The sequence below is a fragment of the Macrotis lagotis genome, chromosome 2 (assembly GCF_037893015.1).
Source record: "Macrotis lagotis isolate mMagLag1 chromosome 2, bilby.v1.9.chrom.fasta, whole genome shotgun sequence".
Lineage (NCBI taxonomy): Eukaryota > Metazoa > Chordata > Mammalia > Peramelemorphia > Peramelidae > Macrotis > Macrotis lagotis.
The window spans coordinates 262,284,182-262,310,670 of NC_133659.1; the positions used below are offsets into that span (position 1 = coordinate 262,284,182).

The 26,489-nt window shown below is 36.8% G+C and overlaps 1 long non-coding RNA gene across 1 annotated transcript in view; it reads left to right on the plus strand.

Annotated features, from left to right (window-relative positions):
* The first annotated feature begins 7,703 nt into the window (after positions 1-7,703).
* Positions 7,704-26,489, plus strand: part of LOC141514901 (uncharacterized) — a 46,126-nt gene continuing 27,340 nt past the window's right edge. Inside the window, exons 1-2 of the long non-coding RNA XR_012476140.1 lie at positions 7,704-9,404; positions 22,762-23,335. This is a non-coding gene — a long non-coding RNA (uncharacterized LOC141514901). The remainder of the gene's footprint in view (positions 9,405-22,761; positions 23,336-26,489) is intronic.

Sequence of the window (26,489 nt, forward strand, 5' to 3'; positions counted from 1 at the left end):
GTTGGGGAGGGGGTAAGGATGAACAGCTTCTTCCCTAGCCCTACACATAGTTGTTCAATCCCATTCCCCATCCCCTTAAGACTTCAAGACTAAGAGTCCAGGCTGAGAAGAGCACCATCCTTGAGGGGGAGGGGAAGCAGACAGATTTATCTGAAGTCCTTGGAGTCAACTGGCAAAAGCAAAAGCTGTTTTCTGAACACTTTTTAGGACTGAGAAATTCAGACTCCATTTCGATAACTGGGTTTGATCTGTGTAAGGTAACTTTCTAAGCTGATATTATTTATGATGGAATCCTATATATTTCTGATCATAAGTTAGTCTCTTAACCTTTAACAGCTATAAAATGTCAGTCTGCTATGTAATGTTGACTTCACCTGTGTCAATAATATGTGGCCCTCTTAATGTTAGCTTTACTTGATCAACAAACTTCAAGATAATAAACATCCTGGATAAGCAAAGAGAAAATCTTATTGTTATTTGTAAACATTTACTCTTCAGCATAAGTGAAATTTTTGTCAATAGGAATTTTAAGTAAATATTATAAGGTTTGAGATAATCATGTTGTAAAACTATGTCATCTATGTGAAATCTCATTAGTTGGCCACCAAAAGTTTTATGATTCTTTGTTCATTTTGTATAAAATGCCCCCCAATTTTGTATCAATGTTGACACTTGCAAGGATGCCATCCACCCATGTATTTTGGTAAGATCCTAGAGAATTAAACTCCAGTTATAAAACTAACTTTGTTATTTCATTTTATAGTGTAAGGAAATTATGGTTAACATAACTTAATGCATTGGAGTCTATTAAGGAATTTTAATTACTGATTGGTTATTTTAAAAATCTTAATATACATATAATGTTTCTCAAGAATTTCTAATTGATTCTAAAATTATTTTTCTGACTGGTCTTAATTGGTTTGATTCAAAATTAATGATATATGTGTGTATATTTACAAATATATTTTCAATTATAGCTCTCTGGGTAGTTTTCAGAGTCTTTTCATACCTCTCCATTGGCCAGGAATGCTTGAGAAAAGATTTCTACATTTGAGTTTTAAGTAAGCTGGCCAGAACTTCTAAAATCTCATTACACAATTGGATCAGCATGTAATCTTTGTTCAAAAGAATTGTATCCACGTATGTCTATGTGTCTATGTACAAGTGTCTAACTCAAACATGTGTAATTGAAATCTGAAATGGTTCCTGATTGTTAGACTGAATTTAATGTTTATTCCTTTTATTTTGGGTTTTGGATTTAATTATTTTGAAAAGATCAAATTAAGATTAAGTACTCAATGGCTGAGTTGAGATCCCAAAGTCTACCTCCTTTACTAGGGAATTTTAATACCATTTGACCTCGGAAATTGTAGAGACTACCTTCTTTTGATGAATATCAAAATTTCAAGAAAAGGTTAGCCTTTTGGAGAAAACCACATCTTGCTAGCAGACAGACAAAAGGACAGAATGGTGTCCTTTTGTTCATCCCTTTACTTAATTTGATAGGCTCTTTTAGAGTTCAGCACAATCAACAGATGAGCTATTCTTGGCTCTCACTGGCTTAGAAAAAACTGAGTTCCATTTATGGTTTACATTTGAAAGCATATGTATTTGTGTGTAATTTAGAAGCTTTGTGATAAATACCTTTGTGAATTGCTCTCACCTGAGAAGTAATTTGTTTTTGGTTCACCTTATATTTATTGATAACTGCATTCAGCCTATTTAATTAATGAGACCTTTAATAATTCTCTTGAGTTCATAAAAGGGAAATATGTGGCTATTTGTAACTTTTGTTAACTGGACTGGGCAACTTATTGTTTTATCTCTTTATGATTATAAAGTGCCTGACATAAGTCAGTTGGTTACTATTATCTTTTTTCAAGTCCTGGAAATAAGAGTTAATTTCTCTTGGTCTGTCTTTCTCTATGTAAAGTACAACACAGAAAGACAACAGGAAGATAAACCCCATCCTCAAGTGCTATAAGAATCCAAGAAGAGATAACTAATCAGGGCCTCTAAAAATTAAATTGAGCAATTTAATATTATGTAGCCCCTAGTAAGATTATTCATTGATGCGCAAAATGCTGAGAATTTTATCAGTTATGTAATTTTTATAAATCACATTTATTGAAAAAAATATTTTTTGTAAAAAATAAATTTTGTTGTAAAAATTGTTGTAAAAAATATAAGCTATTTGAAGTTACTGTAATAGTGTTGAAGTTTGGAGTTAATAACAGAATATTTTGTAGGGATAACAAAAAAAAAGAAATATTAAAACCATGACCACTTCTAGGATTTCTAATATTCATAATATAATATAATATAATATAATATAATATAATATAATATAATATAATATAATAATGGAAATATTTTTCTGTAAAATCTAACAATTCATGTGTTAATTAATTTGACTGTCTGGTTGCTCTTACTACTATTTTATTACATTGAAATTAATAACACATTTTGGAAATTTAAAGTCACCTAAGATATTCTGATGATTTTAAAGAAATCTGAAAACAATGATAGGTATATAACTATTTTAAACATGGTTAAAAACCAAATGGGTTCATTGCAAAAATTTGCTTTTAAACAATTCAGTTCTAAATGTGAATTAGGATTATTATATTAGATTCAAAGCACTGTCCCTTAGGTACATGAGCAATAACTGAATTATAATTTTTTTCTCTGGATTTCTTTACTGATCCTAATCACAATCTGGCACACTCTGATTCCTTTTAGTGTTCAAGTCATCTGAAGCTCTGGTAATTGCTATATTAGAGTACACTGATAATTGTTTTATCTGACATCAGGTAATTTAAAACAGAAAAATAACAATATATCAATGAAACCTAATAAATAGAGGGAGCCTTTGAGAGAATGATTCTCAGCCTCAGCTGAGGCAGGATTCTTTTAAAGGAAACCCTCACCTGGCAGACCTGGAGACTAGCTCATTGAAAAGGACTGTCTGTATGATCTCTGCCTCTAATGGCCATCTAATACATAAAGGAATATGTCCTTGTGTCCTGTGTCATCTTTAATAGCAAATTGCCATAATTATGTCAAGTGCTTAATACTTAAGTATAAGAATGAGCCATTGGAAGTCTATTTTCTAAATTTCTTAATAATTGGCAAATGTTTAGTCTCCTATCATATTGTTAACTGTTTTAAAGGAGAGATGAATTCTTCATTGTTCAATTTTTTGTTCATTCTAAATCTAAGCTATAAATAACCCTATGATAAATCATCTAAATTAGAGAAATGCAAATGGAAACAATTTTGAGGTAGTAGTTCATGTCCATCAGAGTGACTAAAATGATAAAAAGTGGAAAACAGTAAGGGCTAAAGGAAATGTGGAAAAATGGGTACACTATTGTGCTTGTGCAAACATTCTGGAAAGCAATTTGGAATTCTGTGAAAAAGGATATCATAACTGTGATCACTACAATGAGCAAACACAATTCTAAGGATTCGTGGCAAAACAATCTTTCTTCCTCCAATAAGAGTACTGATCATCTTGCTGAACATATTTTCTTCTCTCTTCAAAAAATTTTTTTTGGATATAGCCAATGTGGAAATTTGTTCTGCATGATTTCTAATTTCTTGAAGAATAGATTGTGAGTAGTAGAGGCTAATGACTCTATGAATCATCAAGAATCAGAATGAAGTTAAAGGAAATTAAATGCTCCAAAGATTTGTGGGATGGCCAGAGACCTCAGTTACCATTCACTTTAGATAGTACACAAAGTAGATAATTAATTCAATGCCAGTTGTAACCTGGGGCCTGGAGACGTCATGGGAAGGTACTGTACACCTATAGAAGTGAAGCAGATTTCTTCAAATGAACTGTGGCTTTAGGGGTTTGGATCCTTTAAGTTTACTGTCAACAAACAGTTATTAGTCACTAGGTCTTGGGCATTGGATTAAGGACTAGGTATACAAGGAAGGACTGTGGAAAGAGTGTGCTCCAGCAGCTCACATTCTAAAGCTGGAAAATGAAAATAACTACATAAATTCAAATTATATTCAATGTAAAGGGAGAGTAATACCAGAGGAAGGCAGGGGTAAGGAGGCGTGTGGACAAGTTCTACAGAGGGTGGGGTTTGAACTATTCTGAAAAAATTCAGAGAAATCAGGGGACAGAGGTGAGGAGGAATAGCATTAAGGCAAGATCAACCACCTCTGTATGTGATGATGTTTGTCTTTCATTCTCAAAGAAAATCAGGCTATCAAGGAGGTGATGTCATGACAAGCACCTAAATTGGATTTGAGTGAGAGGGTGCTGTGCTAATTCACCAGTCTCACTTTCTTCTCCAGAGCCATGTGGGTCCAATGGTTAGATATGAATCAGGATGAATGGAGAGGTCCCTGGGTGCAAGGCAGTTAGAGTTAAGTGATTTGCCTAAGATCACAGAGCTAGAAGATCTGAGGCTGGATTCATGGACTCCATGGTCAGTGCCCCAGTGGGCAAATAGGTCAGGGGAACTGAGTAGATTGAGAAACTATGGAGTTGAGGTATTGATGGAGTATCAGCATGTGTGTTGAAGTCCTGTAGTATAAGGACAAGAACAGGGATAGAAAAACCAGGAGACATAGACTGTAGCTATTGAAGCAGAAAGCAGAATGTCTTTAAAGTGACACCGGGGATTTCTCAAGGAAAATATGTGATTTTCTCATAATACCAATCACCTGATAATCAGCAATATCAAGATTTGTTATTGGGGGGGCAGCTATGTCATGCAGTGAATAGAGCACTGCCTGAGAGTCAGGAGGACCTGAATTCAAATCCATTCTCAGACAGTTAATAATTACCTAGCTGTGTGACCTTGGCCAAGTCAAAACTCCATTGCCTTGCAAAAATATTTAAAAAAAGATTTGCTATAGAATATGCACTGGAAATTCAAATTAAATGATACAATTCCTATTCACAAAGATCTCATATTAAAGGAGAAATATAGTAAGTATATATATATATATACATGGATTGTAAAAATAAAAATATAGAGAATAAATACAAATAAATACAAAGTGGCTATCTGTCACATAGTTTGGGTGGCCACTAATAGTTACAGATATTAGCAAAGGCATCAGCCACCATCTTTCACAGTTGCACCTGGAAGGAAGGCATGAACAATCCAACCAAAACAAAATCTCAAAAAGTCGCTTCCCAGCACTTATATATACTATTCAAACTTATTCCTCAAAAGTAAGCATACTCCCACTCCACTGTGATCTTCCCATCCCAGTGATTTGGAATGCCACATTGCTATTCTTCAAACCCTTTTCTCCATTTTTCCAATTACCATCCCCTAATCCCTATGCTCCTCCAGGCAAATCCATCAATCCCCAACTCTAATGCAACCCATCTCTTCCACTGAGTTCTCTAGAATGCTTGTTCCATAGGTAATAAACTTGTTTGCATGTCAAACATTTTATGTTTTTCATTCCATCCAATTGCTGACCATACCTGAATCCGAATTCTTCTTAATGATGTTACTTCACTGGTCTCCTTTTCTGTTTATATTCATTCATAGCCCCTGATTCACTTGCTAGGATAGTGTGGGAGAAATAATCCTTGTTCCTTATTTTCGCTTCTAGACCATCATTCAGTAAATTCTCATCCTTAGAGATTCATTCAGTCCTTCATTACCACTTAAGACTGGGGCTAGAATGAGACCATGGGGCATTCCATAGTGTAACGAGTTGAGAGAAAACCAAGAAGCATGGCTAGGACCCCTAATGAAATAAAGAACCAGTTTGTATCCTAAGATAATACCTAAAGTTGTAGCCATAGAGAGGTGCAAATAGTAGTTTTACCTGATTTTGAGGCAAAAAAAAAGGTCACAGACGATTTTAGGCCAATTTTTGCCTGAAGAGAAGTGAAATGAGATGAAAATTGATATTTAGCTTTTTTGAAGTCCCAGAAGTCTGACTCAGGAGATTTCAATCAGGTTGGAAAGTTAATAAGAACAGATTATTTAGTAAAAAAAAATTCATTGGGGGGGAGAGTTTTAAAAAATAAATATTTTATTTGTTTTTACAACTACATGCAAAGGAAGTTTTTATGAATCATTTTTACAAGTTTTTGAATTTTACAATTTTTCTCCCTCCCTTTTCTCCCTTTCCCCCTGAATGAAAGCAATCAGATTTAAGCTCTATATTTAGAACCTTACAAAACATAGATTGATATTGAACATGTTGTGAAAAAAATTCATAGCCAAACAGAAGAAAATATAAGAGAAAAGAGATAATACATAAGACAACTTTTAAAAATTGAAAATAATAAGCTTTGTCTTCAGTTGAACTCCACAGTTCCTTCTCTTAATATGAATGTTATTTTCTTTCACAAGTCATTTAGAATTGTCTTTGATTATTGTGCTGCTGAAATGAACAAGTCCATCATGGTTGATCATCACCCCATGTTGCTGTTAGTATGTATAATATTTTTCTGGAAACAGAATATTCTTGACAAGGAGAGATGACCTTGTTCTGAATCTCATCCAGCACAGTCCTGGCCAACACAAGCAGATCATTAAAAATCAATATCAACAACATTGCTATTTACAACTTTTTGTTCTATGAGGAAGTTGGTTTTTAGAACTCTAGGGCCTGGACAGTCATGTGACTGGTCTCTACCCCATATTCTCCCTGCATGCTATCCTCAACTCTGAACTGCCAGGTGTCCACATAGGGTTTGCTTCCTACCCTATGTTAGTTGCACCACGGTTCAGTTTCCTCATCTATGGAATTTGGACAATAATGTTTACATTACCTGGCATATAGGCTTCTTGTAAGGAATATAATTTGCAAAATGCTTTTTCCTTTTCTTTTTAAATTTTTATGTTTTAAAATAATATTTTATTAATGTCTTTTGCTACATTCATCAGAATTATCTTATCCAATATTCTTTTCCTCCCTTTCCCAGAGAGTCATCCTAATATAACAAATATTATTTTTTTAAAAGAGGAAAAATCAGCACAAGTGATAGGTATATTGAAAACGTTTGAACTTCTGGGGTGGAGTCAAGATGGTGCTATGGATCTAACATTCCCCCAGAGCTTTTCTCTATGAAATGCTAAATGAAACCTCTATACTGACATTAAACCCACAGATTCCACCAAAAAAAAACAAAAGATTGAAACAAGTTTTCAACTGTTGATGGTTTGGAGGATATTCAGTGGAGATCTGTCTCTTTGGGGGGAAAGGGGTATTAAAGTCCAGCTAGGTGGGAGAGCAGGAAAGCCTGGATGAGGTTTTTAGCCATAGTGCAGTCCAGGTCCCAGGAAATGGACAAGAGCATGGGTCCTGTTAGCTAGATAGCAGACTAGTAGGGAGGGTCCCATAGGCAGAGCCTGGACATAAAGGAGGAAACAAACCTTTGCATAGGCAACTCCTGGACTGCATAGGCAACATCTTGGTCAGTTATAAGCCAGAGATCAGTCCTCAGTCCCAGGACAACAAACTTGGGTCTATACTCCCTATACCTCCATAGCAGAGTTCAAAAATCAAAATGAGCAAAACTCCTTAAAAGAGTGCTAACCATAGAAAGTTATTATGCAGATAGAGATGATAAAAATACCACCTCAGAAGAAGAAAGTAGTAACAAATTACCTACATGGGAAGTCTCAAAGGACCCTATGAATTGAACTCAAATTTAAACTTCATAGAAGAGTGTTGTGTCATATGTATTCCAGGCTAAGAGCTATGAAGGGTTAACACAGAAATAGTTATGTGCTTTAACAAGCAAGATGTGCTTCAGAGCTTAGACAAGGGAGTAGCTGCATGTGTGAGCTAGGAGGTACATTCCCAGGCCCAGATAGATAGCACATTCTGAGATAATTACCTTCTGCACTTTGTTTATCAAATCACTGTTTGGTTCTCAAAACAATCTGCATTCTGTTTATCAAAACACTGTTTGGTTCTCAAAACAATCACCTAAGACATACACAAGGATATGCATGTGAAAAAAATGCTTGCTAAAATGCTTATGTAATTGGTTACGTAAATGTAGAGTATAAAAGTATGTATCCTGTGATCAATAAACGAACCAGCTTATGCATCATATTGATGTCAGCCTGGGTCCCTCTTCCAGACTTGACAGAAGAGCTTAAACAAGAATTTTAAAAACCAGAAAAGAGAGAAAGGAAAAAAATGGAAAAAAAGAAACAAAAGCTGTTAGGGACTGTTGTGTGTGTGAGTACTGTGAACTTTCATCACCTGGTATTCTTGAGCACCAGAACCTTGTTTTACTAAGTGCCATGGGAGTGGGAGTGGACTAGGGACTGGAAAGGATATTTGAGCACTGGTATTTGGTTCAATAAATGGAGACCTTGGAGACCTTGGAGACCTTGGTGTATAGGGAGAAACTGGTCTTCCTTGTCTCCCACCCATCCAACACTCACCTGGAGAAGATTAAGGCAGTGCAGAAAGGGACTCAACAGAGAGCCATACAAGAAAATTAAGAAAACTGATCCAAGAAATCAATTCTTTTAAAAGTTGAAATAACCAACCAGAAAAAAATGTACTCTTTAAAAATAAAATCAATCAAATGGAAAGGGAATGCAGTTCATCTAAAACTCATATTGACCAATTGCAAAGGGAATGCAGCTCAACAAAAAAAAAATTAAAAGGAAATACAAAAGCTAACTGAAGAAAATAAAAACTCTAAAAATTAGAACTGAACAAATAGAAATCAATGAATCTATGAGATAGCAAGATTCCATCAAGCAAAGCCAAAAGACTGAAAAAACAGAAGAAACCATAAAGTACCTTTAAAAAAATGACCTGGAAAATAAATCCAGGACAGATAATTTATGAATTATTGATCTACCAAAAAGCCTAGATCAAAAAAGAGCCTGGAAAATTTCAGGAAATTATCAGGGGAAAACTGTCCAAATATAATAGATCAAGAAGACCACATAGCCTTTCAAAGGGTACACAGAAAGTGACCCCCAGGATAAAAACTCCAAGGACTATCATTGCCAGCAGTCAAAAAAGAAGTAATTTGTTTTTGTTTTTGTAAGACAATGGCGTCAAGTGATTTGTCCAGGGTGACACAGCTAGGTAATTATTGTCTAAGGCCAGATTCAAACTCAGGTCCTCCTGACTCCAGGGCCAATGCTCTGTCTACTATGACACCTACACACACCTCAAAAAGAAGTAATTTAAATACAAAGAAAGCACAATCAGAATTACGCAGGGTTTATTAGCTTCAACATTAAAGGATATGGAATATTATATTTTGGAAGACAAAGGACCTTGGATTATAACCAAATATTTACTATTCAGCATATCCTGTTGGATGTTCAGTGAAATAGAGGAATTCCATAATTTTCAGATAAAATGACCAGAAGTGAACAGAAAATTCAGTCTTAGAATATAAAACTCACGAGATGCATAAAAAGGTAAATGGAAAAGGGGGGAAAATGCTAGTCAACATTAAATTGTATGCAACCCTACAAGGGAAGATAACATTTGTAACTCTTGGGAATTGTATTTCTCTTATGATAGTTAAAGGGTTGAACATAGTTGAAGAGATTGTACTTAAAGGATATGGGTATGGTTAGTTCTTGTCCTTCATTATCGAAGAAGACCAATATGACATTACTATGTTAGAGACAAATTACAGTGCATTTGACTATGGCTGATCAGAACAATATGAGCTCAGAATGCTCTACCACAGTCTGGGCACAAATAGTCCAGGTGAATTCCTAAGATACTAACTCTAAACTTATGTATTTCATGAGCTTTGATCTATTTTAATTCTTTCTAATTTAATTCTGTTTAATTCATAGAGCATAATAATTTTTCTGATGAGGGAATCTTATGCTAAACCTGTGTTTCTCATACCTTACAATCAATGCTAAAGTTCTCTTTTTAAATTTTAGGGACAGATCTGCCAGAGAAATTTTATTTACCATTACTCTAATTCAAGCATTATTCCTTATTATTATTATTTTTCATTGATTTATTTCTTTATTTTTATATTATTAAAATAATCTTGCTGTGAAAATAAACAAAACCCTCCCTCCCCCAAAAGATAGAGAAACTTCAAGAAAATAATGTAAGAGAGGAAAAAACTGTACTTCAGTCTGTGTTCAGGTATCATGGGCTATGTCTCTGGGATGGGTGGCATTCTTTTTCATAAGTCCATCAGAGAAGTTACATCTATATTTTCCCCCATAGTTGCTTTTTTTCTTAGTTTTTTAAAGGCAATGGGATTAAGTGGCTTGACTAAGACCACACAGCTAGGTAATTATTAAGTGTCTGAGGCCAGATTTGAACTCAGGCACTCCTGACTCCAGGGCCTCCCCCATAGTTGTTATTTTTAACAGTATTTCCCTTCATTCTATTTCTCCCCACTCCCACTTATTCTATTCTCTCTCTCTCTCTCTCCTATCACCCTGTACCTCTTCAGAAGTGAGTTGTAGCTGACCACCCTCTCCCACAATCTTCCCTCTCTTCTATCACCCACACTCCCCCTTCCCTCCCCCCTGTTCTCTTTCTCCCATCCTATTTTCCTCCTATTTTCCTCTACAGTAAGATAGATTTTTATACCTTATTTAGTATGTATGTATGTTTTTTCCACTCTGAGTCATTTCTGATGAGTATAAAATCTCACTCATTACTCCTCACTTTCCTCTACTTTATTCCATTGCAAAACCTTTTTCCTTGATTCTTTTACATGAAATATCTTAGCCCATTCCATCTCTCCTTTCCCATTTCCCCAGTACATTCCTTTTTCACCCATTGATTTATAATATATTATGCACCATTATATTCAACTCCCTCCTTTGCCTTGTCTATAAATATTCCTTCTAACTGCTCTTATAAATGAGAAGGTTCATATGAGTCATCAGTATCTTCTTTCCATGCAGGAATACACGAAGTTCAGTATCATTAAACCCTTATAATTAACCCCTCCCTTCACCCAAGTCCTGCATTTGAGGATCAAACTTTACCTTCAGCTCTGGCTGTTTCAACAGGAGAGTTTGAAAATCTCCTATTTCATTGAATGTAGATCTTTTGCCCTAAAAAATAAAGTTCAGTTTTGATGGGTAGTTGATTCTCAGTTGAAGTTTACCTCTTTTGCCCTCTGGAATATCATATTCTAAGCCCTGACTATAAAATTCCTGGGAGCATTTTTTGGGGGGATTTGTTTTAGGAGGTGGAGTTGCTCAATTTCTATTTTACCCTCTACTTTTAGGATATCAGGGCAATTTTGCTGGATGATTTGTGGAAAAACAAAGTCTTGGCTCTTTTCGTGGTCATGATTTTCATCTGGCCAATTCTGTTTTTTCAGGCATTCTTCTCCTCATTTGTCTTTTGGACAGTTTTTTTTTTCCCATTTGTCCTGAATCAGTTTTAAACATGTTATTTTTCCTTGTTTTTTTTTTTTTTTTGGATTCTCTTTCACCAAGCTGCTGACTTGGTTTTCATGAATTTCCTGCATCATCCTCATTTCTCCTCCCTTTGGATATAGAAAACTCTATCTTTGTCATCTTCTGAATATCTATTTTGATCCTCCTTGAGTCCAAAGTAAATTTCTAAGGTCAGATTCTTTCTTTTCTTCCATTGTTTGCTTATTTATTCAGCCTATGACCTGATTTTATCATGGTTCCAAAGCTTTTGGGATTTTGGGTTCACCCCCACCCCCGCCAGGGACTGTAATACCTCCAATGTCTTATGAGAGTCTTTGATTGCTTTCCTGGTCTGTTCTCTGGTCTGTGGTTGAGCACAGGTACTTCCCTTTGGCCTGGAGCTGTGAAAAAGATCCTTGCTCCTCAGGGGCCCAGATAGGGCCCTGGATCTGATCAGAGTCCTGAGCGAGGGATAACAGTGAAACCTGTGCAGTCTATCACCACCCCCTCATCACCTGAGTGCTATGAAAGCAGTTATTTGATGGCTCTGCAGGTTCCTTGGATGAGGCTTCCCTGAGGCCAGCACTGGCCTAGGCTCCATGTTCACTCTGGTGTCAGTGTTCCCCCATTGATTCCTCCAAGCTATCTCCAGTGATCCCTAGGCCAAGAGATCTGGAAACCACTCTACTGCCTCCCCCCACCTGGGGCCTCACAAGCTGTTCCTGGAAGACAGAAGTTGGTTTGCTTTGGTGCCAGGCTGTGCTACAACTCTTTCCAACCCCAGACCCCATGGAAGAGACTTTTCCTATAAATCTAAGTTGTCTTGTCCTGGAAAATTGTTTCACTCAGTCTTTCTGTGAGTTTTGTCACTCTAGAATTTGGTTAGAGTTAAAATTTCCCAGCATTTTGAGTTTTCTAGGAAAGAGTTTCTTGGGAATTCTTGCCTTCTAGCTGCCATCTTGACTCCATCCCCAGTGCTAAAGTTCTTAAGAGAGACCCCAGGGTGTCCCAGTACTTTTAGAAGCTCTATTTTACATTACTAGTAGAGTTTTGTAGTACCATAATGATAGAAGGTGAGAAAAAGTTTTAAAATTTAAAAAAAAGATTAGAAAGTGTTTGGATCTTAATCCATACCTTAATTAGGGAGAGTTTTAGTACCTTAGATGGGGTACTAAATGGATAATAAAAGAGATTATACCTGATATTTTGATTGAAGAGGGTTGTAGGGCTATGCTTGGGGTACTTCAGAGACTGAGGGAGAGGGTATACTTAAAGGGACTTAACATAAAGCCTCAAGAAGAGATATGCTTTACTTGATGCTTTGGCTACAATTGGAGAGAGTATGCTTGGGAGGAGTGGTACAAACAGTTCATGAAATGATTTGACTTTGTGTGATGCTTTGGCTCATGAGGATTGTGTGTAGATGGAGGAAACTTGAAAAAGGGGTAAGGTATAAATTGATTATAATTTGATGTGATTCATGATGGGAGGGTACTTAGTGACTATGAGACAGTGCTAGCTATCAATCAATCAATCAACCTTTGAGAATAGTACTTTATTCAGGACAGATAAAAGGAGTATATTTTGTCAAAGGGGATTTTTGTACAAGATGGGGTTAAAACAACAAAAACTTAAAATCAGGAACTATTCTAGGAGAAGGCTAGGCATTAGTGGCTAAACAGTACTAGGTAAAGAGGCAATAATACCTATTATTGTAGAAGGAAAGAAGGGAGGTTGTAAATACTGATTAAATCCTATTTTATAGATTTGGCCCAGAGAGAGAATAACATTCATTCCCCAAATGGTTTTAAAAATCTCTCCTACCCTAGAGGGAAGTGGTGGCAGGTGGGTGGGAAGTGGTGGGTGGGTGGGAAGGGAAAGAAAAGGGAAGAAGGGACTGATAAAAGGGAATGAAAAAAGTATAAGTGAAAGTAAACTTAAAGCTAAAATTTAAAAGAAAAGTTAAAGAGGAAAGGGAGCAAAACGTAGATGAGGAAGAATTAGAGGACAGGAAAAAAGAAAAGTACAAATGGGAAAAGACAACATTGAGAGAAACAAAGAATTAGAAATCTTAATTGTAAATGGGAATGGGATGAACTTTCCCTCAAAATGGAAGCAGAAAGCACAATGGATTAAAAAAAGATAATCTTGCAATATGTTGTTAATAAGAACTACATTTGAATCAGAGAGATACACACAGGGTAAAAACTGGAAAAAAGTATATTATGTTTCAGTGGAAGTAAAAAAAAATCAATGGTAGCAATCGTCATCTCAGAAAAAGTAAAAGCAAAAACTGATCTCCTTTAAAGGGATAAGAAAGGAAACCACATCTTAAAAGGTGCCATAGCAATGAAGTCATATCATTATTAAATACATTTACACCCAGAGTTATAGAATTCTCAGAGGTAAATTATAAGGACACAAACAGCAAATATATAATATATAAGAAATATATAATATATAATAATGGGGAACTTCAACTACCCTCCTTCAGAGTTAGAGAAATCTAACTCACAATAAAGAAGATAGAAGTTAGGAAGATGAACAAAATCTTAGCAAACATAGATATGATATATTCCTGCAGAAAACTGAATTGGAATTGAAAAGAATATACCATTTTCTTTGTAATATATGGCACTTATATGAAAATGGACCATATACAAGGCATAAAAACCTTATAGTCAAATGCAGAAAGGCAGAAATAACAAATGTATACTTTTCAAATCATTATGCAATAGAATTTTAATGTAATAAAGGTCCATGGAAAGATAAACCAAAAAATAAATGGTAACTAAATAATAATTTTAATGAAATAGTGGATCAAACAACAAAACATAGAAATAATCAATCATTTCATCCAAGGCATCATACCAAAATTTATGGGATGCAGTCAAGTAGTTTTTAGGGGATATTTTACATCTCTAAATGCTTAAGTAAAGGATAGAAAAATTACATGATAAGATACTTTTTAAAAATAAAAAAGTAAAGGTAATAGTCTTTGGTCATTATTTAAATTCCACTATTCTTTCTCTGAATACAGATGGTATTCTCCATCACAGATACTCTAAAATCGTCCCTGATTGTTGCACTGATGAAATGAGCAAGTCCATTAAGGATGATCTTCCCTCCCATGTTGCTGTTAGACTGTACAATGTTCTTCTGGGTCTGCTCATCTCACTCAGTATCAGTTCATGCAAATCTTTCCAGGCTTCTCTGAATTCCCATCCCTTCTGGTTTCTAATAGACCAATAGTGTTCCATAACATAAATTTGCTACAATTTATTCAGCCATTCCCCAATTGATGGACATTCACTCAATTTCCAATTCTTTGCCAACACAAACAGGGCTGCTATGAATATTTTTTACAAATGATATTTTTACCCTTTTTCATGATCTCTTCAGGGTATAGACCCAGTAGTGGTATTGCTGGACCAAAAGGTATGCACAATTTTATTGCCCTTTGGAACCAATGTCAAATTGCTCTTCAGAAAAGTTGGATGAGTTCACAGTTCCACCAACAATGTATTAGGTAGACAACCTTCTTGATGAGTTAAGTAGCAAAAAAGGAGAAGAGATAAAGGATGATAGCTAGCAGATTTGGATGGATCAATTGAGATGTTTTTGAGGATGGGGAGACATGGAAAAAGAGGCTCACCCACTTCCATGCAGTTATATGTAGCAGAAACAGGGCTTAAATTCAGGACTTTCCCTTTCTTAGTTCCATTGTCCTTACAACTATGTCATCTGGGTCCCTCATGGAGGAATTGATCAATGGAGTATAGGTATAGAGGTAGGGTCCAGATGGAACTGAATGATGAGGTGGTTAAGTCCCAGATGTTGTTCATTGAGATTAGAAAATTGTCTGATGGAGCTGAAGGATAAATGGCCTTATGCTTTTCCCTCATTGACATGTAAACCTATTTTCTGATCTTAGATTGTCTTTGGTTTTCCTATTCTGCTCCTGTTTATATTTGCTTCTCTTTAGACATACCTAACTTCAGAAATTTTCTCTCTCTCTCTCTAGGTATCTGTGTTGGTGTCTTATCTCTACCCCTTTTCCTCATTATACTATTAACTCCAGGAGGGCAATGTCCCATGTCTTATCTAGACTGTTTACCCCTTTCCACTCACCCCAGAATCTAATTCATTTCTTGTCACTAGCCAGGCCCTTGATAGAAATGTGTTGCATGAATACATGAATGAGAATTGAGTTCCTCCCTCTTTCTTTCTTCCATCCTTCTTTTCTTTATTTTTTCCTTCTTTCTAATCCAAACTCAGAGTGATTTCCTTTTGTAAAAGCAAAAAGACTTAGGACCTCTTAGGATGAAAATATTTGAATCTAAATGCATAGATAGCCCAAATTCTTTGCAAATTCTCTGAGACTAATATCTTCCTATCCTGAGTAGTCAGTTTGCAATTTTATTTGACCAACGCTGTCAATTGCCAGGATCCATGAGTAAATTTAGAGTATCCTTTGCAAGAAAGTACCCAGAAATAATTATCTGTATCTCTCTGGGTATCACTTTTGCTTAGACCTCTAAGGAATTTTGATATGACAAGTAGAAAGGGATTCTTCTTGTGCAGACCCTAGTTGGATAATTTTATGCCCTGAGGAAAGAGTTTCCACTCTGGACTATTTTCTCATTTTTGAGAGAGGGTGATGGGAGCTGATCCAGGTGCTAATTCCTTGTGGGGAGGGTTCTGTAGTAGTTTGGAAATATTACTATGGACCAGGTTTTTGGCTGACACAGAAATCTGGTTGTTGTCTATCTTTGTTCTTTATTTTGCTTGTGAGTTGAAAAAGAGTTTCATCTTTTTGTGGGGGTTTCTATCTGATATTATGATATTGGTTGTTTTGAGATCTTATTGAAAAATGTTGGAGAAATGTCATAAACCAATTTGGGGGAGGATAGAAATAACTCCATTTTGTTCTGTATTTGCCATTTTTCTTTATATGACACATGCATATACTAACTGCAACAGTTGCTTCTTTCGGTGTCTTCTTACAGCGTCTAGTGCAAAAATGCTAAAGTGCTAAAAGGGGAAGACTTTAATAGATTCTGGAATACTTCCATTCTCTTTATCTAGGCTGACAGGTAGTTCCCTTTGATTTGGTGGAACTATCTACTGAGAAAGACTCATCACTTCTCTATCTCCTAGACCAAATTATCTACATTCTCTTTAATATCACACTACAGTTATCCCTTCTGCATTGCAGGGGTTAGGTCCAAGTGCCCTCTACTTTCTGGAAAATTCACGTAAAATTCTTTGTCCCTCTCTTCCTAACAGAGAAAAAGTACAAATTTTTCATTTCCTTTTATTGGGTCTTTACAGATCTCTATTGTAAAATTTGGGATAAATATTTGATCATAGTCTCCATGTCATCAGTTGACTTTTGTGTGTCATCTGTTCCTTTGGAAAAACTCTGCAGAGGAAACTTGATGGAATAGTGAATAGAGTACTGGCCCTAGAGTCAGGAGGAACTGAGTTCAAATCTGATCTCAGACACATAATGCTAACTTAGCTGTGTGATTTTGGGCAAGCCACTTAACCTCATTGCATTGCAAAAACAAAAAAAATATTCCAAAATATTGGTGCAGCTAGGTGGCAAAGCCTTGCTAAAACAAACAAACAAAATTCCCTCCAAACAATTATTTAATTTCTTATGCTAAACTTTGATATAAATGAAACCGCAATGGGGACAGTTGAGATATGGAAGGGATGACTGTTTAATTAACAGTCATCTTTTTTGTTTCTTTCATGTAATATTATAAATAATGGCAGCTGATTTATGAATGAGAATAAGAAATCAGGAAGAGTAGAATCTCCCAAAATAATCCCATCCTTGTCACTAATTGGAGGGGAACAACTCTGGAGTTTTAAACCCTCTTGTCCTGTTTGCAGGCTTTTTTTTTAATTCAGAAAGACCAGGGGCATCTAGGTGGCATAGCGGATAAAGCACTGGCCTTGGAGTACCTGGGTTCAATTCTGGTCTCAGACACTTAATAATTACCTAGCTGTGTGGCCTTGGGCCACTTAACCCCATTTTCCTTGCAAAAATCTAAAAAAACAAAACAGAAAGACCAAAGAAATACTGTCTTGGAGATAGATTTATCATACAACCTTGGCAGTGGGAGGTGCAGGGTCTAGTCCACACAAACATACATAAATCAATCTGCATATCATTTCACAAGTTCCCAAGTCCAATTGTCTGCTCATAACAAGTCTGCTTGTCTTCACCTCCCCACCCCCAGGTTGGCCAGGTCTGCCCCCAACTACACATAGAGTGATATGTGTGTGTGCAATATGGAGAGAGAGAGAGAGAGAGAGAGAGAGAGAGAGAGAGAGAGAGAGAGAATCCCTTAGTCACAGTCAATGCAAGTTGATCAGATATAATGTTCAAACATGGAATACTTATATATGGAAACCAAAGTTGGTTACAAACCAAAATCTGAGAGTTACATAAATATTTACAATGTTTTGTAACAGGTTACATCTCCATTCCATATTTGAACATTATATCTGATCAAGTTGCTTTGACTGTGTCTAAGGGAAAATATTATTTACTCTGCAACATACATTCCCATCAAACACTGCTGAGGTACATCATACTCTTAAGTGTAGTCAGTCCTTTTCTCTTATTTGTGCTGGCTATATTGTCATAATTACTCAAACCAATAAAAAATTCATGTTAAATGAAGCAAGTGAAAGAAAACTGCTTATGCTGCCCCATGGACCACAGAGAATTATTCTAATCTGGAACAAGTATTATGTTAAAAAAAATACACTGCAGTATACTTGCTTGGATGGCAAATTCCAAATAGAGTGAAATATGTATTGAGACTTGTTGAGAAAAGCTCAGATTTCTTAATGTGGAGTCATCCTTTGTCCTGTACAGTGTGGTTAAGGATAGCTTCCTTTGATTGACTGGACAGGCATAAAAGAATCTACTTTTGTAATTGACCAGAATGAAACACCTCTTTAGCCTGCAAGCTCTTTCCTACTCATTGAATTCTACTGTGTTCAGAGAGTAAACATCATAGTTTATCTTCAGTTTTGGCATCATGATTTAAATTGTGAGAGGGGAAGGACTTTCATTCTAGGCTGTTCCTCTTTGACCCTGTCTTAAACAAATGGGATTGTGTGTGTGTGTGTGTGTGTGTGTGTGTGTGTGTGTGTGTGTGTGTGTCTGTGTGTGTGTGTTTCTCTTCTATTCCTTTTGTAGTTCTTAGTTTCAGTTTTTAGACAGAATTTCCACTGGCTTTCGGAATTTGAACCATGATAATTTTAGAGAAAAAAATTTCCAGGAGGGATGTTGTTCAACAGGGAATCCAGGAAAAGGCAGTCTGAGACTGAACCCCAAGAGGGAATGTGACTTGGATATTGAACCAGGGCTACATAGGAATGGACTTACACAATGTGTGTATGTGTGTGTGTGTGTGTGTGTGTGTGTGTGTGTGAAGGTGTCTGTGTTTGCGTGTGTGTATATGTTGTGTGTTTATGAGCTTCTCATGATGAAGCAATCTTTCTGAATATTTGTGATTTTTCTATTGATGTAAATATTCCTTAAGAGAAGCTAATTTAACTATGAGTGACTAAGTGGAATGAGTTCATAAGACCCCTATAGTCTTCAGGGAAGCACAAAATCCCAAATGTTTGGAGTTTTTGCAGAGAGCCTAAGTATCCTTAACTGAAGAAATGTGTGGGAGAAGGACATTGTAACACACCTGCCCTTTAGACAGTTAGGGCCAGGGTAGCTTATATTGCATCTGAACGACTTTATTTGCCAAGTTTCCACCTGAAGTTTTAGGACTTTCTCCAAAACATCACCCATGTTGATTTCTTAGTCTCTTTGCCTCCCTTTCACTTTCTGTCTCTGTCTCCTGACTCTCTGCCCTCTACCTCTGCCCCTGTCTGCCTCTCCCCTCCCCTCCCCTCCTCTTCTCTCTCTCTCTCTGGGAGCCTAATCAAAACTTACAAAAGTAAACTTAGATTTTAGGGAAAATCTGGGAATATTTTGGAATTATTGAATTGACTAGGAATATCAGAAGATGTTTTTTGCTTATATGCAACCACATGGAAGCACATACAAGTGCCTTTCATCACATTTGTTTGTGCCTATGTTATTTATTATATACACACACATAATATTACTTTATGTGAGTGTGAAGGAGCTGGGTAGCTGAGATTGTAGATTGCATTTGAGTCTGTTAGGGAACAAGAGGATTTTTAAAGAAATTATCTTCCTTGGATACAGGAATGTCTACTTCTCTCCCTGTCCAAGTTTTCCTCTCCCAGTAATTCCTTCAGTAAAGACACAGAGCAGGTCGAATGCTCTGATTCAATAGTGTAGGGTGGTGCAAATATATGTCTGATGATTCTTTTTAGGAATCCTTTTAAGAAATGATTCTTACAGGTTCATCATAATTTCCTGCCTCTCAGCTATGATAAGAATTTTGCATTAATCTTTGCTATTCCTCTACAAGAAAGATAGATGGAACAAGATCATGGCTTCGATGTGAACCTGAAATAGCTAGGTCCTTCCCTTTTCCTACCAATTATAGGGGATTACGGCTGGTGCCAGAATGATAAAGGTTGGACATGCTGGGGGAGGAGGGACATATTTTTCCTGCTTTTCAACTTAAGCTAAAAAAAAAAAGAAATAGATTCACAGAATCATTGTAGAACTGATCTGCTTCTGTACTGGTCGCTCCTAGAATTTTCTGCTCTCTTCCCTGGCTTCCTTCTGGATTCACTTTCAATTCCCTCTTGGCCAGAGGCCTTACTTGGTCTTCCAGTTCTTTGTCCTTTCTATATAATTCTATATAATTCTCATAGAGAGTCTCTACATTTATTTAGACATTTATTTATGGTTTCCTCCATTGGAATATAGACTAAACAGGGACTGTGGTTCTGTGAATTATTTTTACCTTTCATTAAATGTCCATTGCTTAAGGACATATAGACCTGCTTTAAAAAATGCTTGTTGACTGACCAGACTGACACTGGGGATGTCTGAAAGCTCCAGGTTATGCATTTTCCAGTAAAGAAAAGACTCAGCTCTCCTTCCTTTCCAAAATAGCTTCCTATCTTTTGCTTAGGTTTAGAAAATGGACTTTCATATTAGGGGTTGGAGATGCGAGGTTGTAGACTTGGGAAGGGAATCATATAGTGGCTCATTTGGGGGGCCTACCTTTGGACATATTCACCAAAAATTTTCTTATAGAAGTCATATTTTGGACCTGAAAATTAATTTGTGCTGTTAGTAAAGTTGCCCATTCACAGATGAAAGAAATTCTCAAACCTTTCTCCCCAAAGCCCCACCTCCATGAGGATTCACTGAAGCTCAGTCTCTTCTAGATTTTGTGAAAATAATGACTTTAGATACCCCCAATCTGTTTGTTTAAGAAGAGGAAATTGAGATTCAGATGAATTAGTTGACATTTCCAATATCATTCAATTATTACATGTGGAATTTTAGGGGTTTTTTTTAGGGTTTTTTTTTTTTGCTAGGCAAATGGGGTTAAGTGGCTTGCCCAAGGCCACACAGCTAGGTAATTTTAAGTGTCTGAGACCAGATTTGAACCCAGTTACTCCTGACTCCCAGGCCGATGCTTTATCCACTACACCACCTAGCCACCCCAACATGTGGAATTTTCAATCAAATTTCACTCTGAGTGAGTGAATATGTTTCCTCTTTTTCCAAAAACATGCCCCAGCCAACAAAGACATGGGAGTAAATGAATGTCCTGCTCCCAGGTCCAACTCCAGAGACCATGTGTAATTATGGGTGTATAAGACCATATCCAGAGGTAAATAAACATGGAACACTGGCTTGGGGATAGAGCTGGATAGTGATTGATTTTGTTGTCTTTTGGGCAGCTGAAGTTGTCCTTAGAAAGAGTGTTGTGGCCTGTGAGGCTGTGTCTGCAGGGGATTGTGGGACAGAGTCTCTGCTGAAGCTATTTTCTCTGGACCTGGTGTAGTAGAATCCTGTTGGGCTGCTGACTTTGAGATAATCTAATTTCCCCATCTTGAGGTGAGGAGTGAAAGGCATCTGAACAGTAGTCACTCCATAGAAAGCAATAAAGAGTCTCTCCCTAGGGCATGGATTTTGAGGATCCTTCTCTAGGTGGAGAGGGAACTATTTGGACAAAGCAGCATCCTGAATTAGGGAAAGATTGCTCTCATTTGTGGGGAAGGGGAGTAGAGGCACAACTCAGGAATACTGTAGACTTAGTTTCACAACAACCCACTAAAGTGACTATCACAATAAAGCAAGTCACATGATTTTTTTTTGTTTCCCAGTGCATATAAAAGTTTTCTTTACATTAAGTGTACAATAGTATTAAGTCCAAAGAAAGAACCTCACTGAAGTTTATTAATTAACAATTTTATAATTCACTCATTTTTCAGTACTATCTGACCCTTTGGATTGCATTTGTGCTTTTATTTGCCAAAGATAAAGAAGTAGTTTGCCATTTTCTTCTCTACCACATTACAGATGAGGAAACCAAGATAAATGCCTTGCCTAACTAGTAAATGAGTGAGGATGAATTTGACTAGGAAGATAAGTCTTCTTCACTCCAAGTCTGGCACTTTATCCATTGCAACACTTAGTTGCCCCATTTAAAAATTTCTTACTGCTGAAAACGACCATCACCCAGAACCTTCAGTAAGTTTTCATCATTTTGCTGGTGGAGGGTCTTGTCTCCCTGTTTATGGCTGTGGTCTGAGCAAAGTAGTGATTGCTGAAGGCTGGGAGGCTATGGCAAGTTTTAGAATAAGACAACAATGAAGTTTGTGCAGAGACTGACCCTTGCTTTGCCTTGAACACTTAGGGGTCATTGTAGGGTTATTAATTTATATAATTTCAATATGTTGTGTCTCAAGGGATAGGGAGTCTGGAGAGATAGAGAGATGGAGAATACCTGGTTGGTGGAACAGTCAGAACATAGAGCATTTATCTGTTAAGTTTCTCATATTATATTGATATAGTTTGTGGCTCCCCAAAGCAATGACATTACTAATCTTAAATATGACAGCTCTTCATGACAGTTTTAATAAAAGCAAAAAATTTAAAATATCAAAATATGATTCAGAGATATGATGTGAGCACGTGGTGTTTGGGGAAATGGTGCCAATAGATTTGTTTAATACAGAATTGCTCAAGTTCTCATTTTGAAAAACAAAGCAAAACCAATTATTAACCCTCCTCCCCTGAAATATTTGCAAAGTACAATAAAAGTGAAGGGAGATATACTTATATGTGGGAGGGCCTGAGTAGAAGAATTCCCATAGTATTGATTTATTAATTCATTGATTAATTTAGTAATTCAGAAATAAATTCTACAGATTGTAACTTCTACCATTTTCTACTGTGGATTCTTATTTTCTTTAGGACATGGGATCATGATAATTTGGAGACAAGGAGAACTTTCCAGGAATTGTTGTTGACTACCAATGTCCCACCCTCCACTACCCAAAAAATTAATTCTAATTAAATTTTTAAAGTCGTGGCCAAGAAACTTGAAAGAGGATGGGGTCAATAATGTCTCAGATTGTCTATTTTCTGGAACAAGAGCATGTCTGAAAGATTCTGGATGCTGGGACCTAGATTTATTACTTCTTCCATTCCTTCTTTTGATCTTGAGAGACTTCCAGTCTGCTGTTTGGGGTGGTGAACACAGAGCCTAATACAAGTATGTGAACACAATGGATTTCATAAGTTAGAGTCTTGTGTTCCCAGTTACTGTGACCTGGTCTTTATCTTTTGTGGAAGATTCTGACTGTGGGAGAGTTGAGACCAGAATGGGAGCAATGCTGTGCAAGTTGGTGTGACCTGAGCATCTACCTGGGATGACTGGGCAGTGGAAATGATCACACTGAGAGCAGAAGAAGGGATGCCAGCAAGACCAGGTCCTGAGTGCTGGAACCTCTCAGCTACTGAAAAGTCCACTACTCTGGTAAATGAGGTAAATCAACCCCCCTCTTAAATGTTTACCTTCTCTAGTTTTGTTTTTGTTTTTTTTTTGAGGTTTAGTGCTAGGGCCTAGATATAAAGAGAGATTTATTCTCATTTTAAGGATAGGGGAGGAGCAATAGATGAAAAATCAATCAAACAATGTAGCAGTTTTTAATCCATATGTCAGATCCAACCCAAGATGAATTTAAAGCCCTGGCAGCCTGGGCAGGCAGAGCACTGGAGCTCTCTCTCAGGCCAGGTAGATTGTGCGGAGGCCACCAGCTTGTTGACTTGAGCACAGCCTCCCCTGGTGGCATCAGCAGTATTGCACTTCTGCTGTAAGCTCTTGTTGAATTTGTAGGAGCTGTTTTTGTTGTTGTTATTTGTTAATTCCTGAACCTGACTAAGTGGCAGGCATATGGTAGATAATTAATAAAAATTTGATGACTTGGGATAGCCAGGTAGCACAGTAGATAGAACACCACTCTTTGAGTCAGGAGTACCTAAGTTCAAATGAGGCCTCAGGCACTTAATAATTACCTAGTTATGTGACCTTGGGCTAGTCATTTACCTCTATTGCCTTGTAAAAATCAAACAAAAAACTCAAAAACAAACTAAAAAAAAAACGAAATTTGATGTCTGATGAACAATATGATGAAACTTACATCAGTAAAATGCTTCCTGTGCTACCTTAGGGCACCTTCACAGAATCCAGGGGAGTTCATGCAAGCAGACAAACATTCATGGGAATGGTTCAAATGTATTTCTACTGGGAGAAATTAAAAGTTCCCTCAAGTATAAAAAAGCAGGCCCATTTATTTCCTCAAGATGATACTCTAACAGGAGTAAAAATTCTTGAACATAAATAACCGAAATCATAGGTAGGATGAGCCATCTGAGAGTTAACACTAGCTTTCATGTCTGTAGAATTTTCCCCACAATAAACTTCAGAGACTAATAGCACAACCTTCATCATTCCTAGAGAACCTAAAGCAAATTGACAAAGAAGCTATTTTTACCTGCCCCATTTGGGCTTCTGTTTCTAAATGGAAGAGGACAATCTCACATCCAGAGAGATATAGAGAGAAAAACTCATAGGATTCTGTCTTTCTAATTCATCCTCTGCCATGAAATTCTTTCTGATGGCTACTATCCTTCCACTCAGAAACTGAGAATTATTTTCTCTAATCAGGTATTATGTGGGGTCTCCAAAGCCCAAAGAAAATATGAATTTGAAGGGGAAAATTTTTACTTCTTTATTTTTTACTGACTCATATTTTTTTATTCTTGTAAATTATATCTGTTTATCTATCTATCTATCTATCTATCTATCTATCTATCTATCTATCTAAACAAAAGGGATCTATAAGTTTCTCAGACTATCAAAGGAGTCCAAGATACCAAAAAAAAAACTCCTTAAAACTCTCATAGTTGATCTAAGATAAAAATCATTAGTGATGAACCCATGGAAAACTACATTCTCCTATTTTTGTTTCCTCCCACACCCCAAAAAAAGGCTGTTTTGATTCCAAGATATAACTGTTTGAGAGGCAGCTCAGGTTGTTGGATAGAGGCAATTAGACTTGGGTTCACATCCTGACTCTGACACATACTAGTTTGGGTGGCTTGTTGTTCTGCCATTTCAGTGGTGTCTGATTCCCTGATCCCATTTGGAGTTTTCTTAGCAAGGACACTGGAGTGGTTTGTTATTTCCTTTTTCAGTTCATTGTATAGATGAGAAATCTTAAATAATCACAGTTAAATGAATTGCCAAGGGTCACACAGTTAATATGTATCTTGAGGTCAAATTTGAACTCAGGTCTTCCTGATCCAAGATCTAGCTCTCCATCCCCTAAGCCATCACTGCCCTTGCTGGTTTTTGGTCAGCTCTGTATGACTAAGTTTCAGAGAAGGTGCTAATAGCCTCCTTTCTATACTCAATGAGTTTGGCTTTCAGGAAGTTCCTTTTCATGGCAGTTTAAGGCTAACATGACCCCAGAAAGGGTAGCTATATTTTGTAAGTGGAAGTGGGGAAAAACAGGACTCAGGCTCTCAAGTCTCCTGTATTTCTCTGAGCGTGGACTGAGGAAAGACCATACTAACTGACTCCCATCAGAACTCTAGCCAGAGGCATCATGAGGAGAAACACTGGGAACTTCATTCTACTGAGGAAACATGAAGAGATTTCTTGAGAAGGGGGAAGTGATGGAGTCAACTGTTTGCCAAGGCCATTATAAAGATGCCAAATACCAATGGAAGTTAAGAGAATTGTTTTCCCTTTTTTTCCTCTGCAAACTCCTAATCCCCTAAATTTACCCTTACCTAAATCAATTTGCTAAGTCAACAAGTGTTGGTTAGAGGGAGGTGTGTCTTTTTATTATGCAAGGCCTGCCTAGCAGTGCTAACAGTTGTCATGTAGCCATCTCTAGCATGGGGAGGAAGGGGAAAAAATTTACATGAAACTTTTATTATATGTTTAAAAATAGCAAGTTGTATATAAGAGACACAGTTTCATGTGCAATTATCTTTTTTTTAGGTTTTTGAGAAGCAAAGTGTCTTGCCCAAGGCCACACAGCTAGGTAATTATTAAGTGCCTAAGTTCGGATTTGAACTCAGGTACTCCTGACTCCAGGGCCAGTGTTCTATCTACTGTGCCACCTAGCCACCCCGCAATTATCTTTTTTAAAAATAATATTTTATGGAAATGTTTATTTCACAAATAAAAAATAAAAAATAATCTTCCAAGGAAGTAAAGATGAGACCTAAGGATCACGGGGTGCTCAGCTGTTCCAAGGCCCTACTCTGCTAGTTTCCTAGGGTCCAGAGAATTTCGGTATTCTATGGGGGATGATTCCTTTTCTGGGAATTCCCCTTAAACACATACACCAAAGGACTTCATACTTTTTTTTACCACATACTTCAATTGTACTCTGACCCTATGCATCTCCCAACATCATAAAAAATTCCAGTCACAGTCATCAGACCCAAATGTTCTCCTAAAGACCAGTTCACCAAAGAGTCCATTCTTGTGTAGGTGCACAAATTCTTGGACTCAGGAAGGGATGAGTTCAAATCTGGATTCACACTTACTTGCTATGGGACCATGGATAAATTATTTGCCCTCTGTCTGCATTAGTGTCCTAATCTATAACATGAGGTTAATA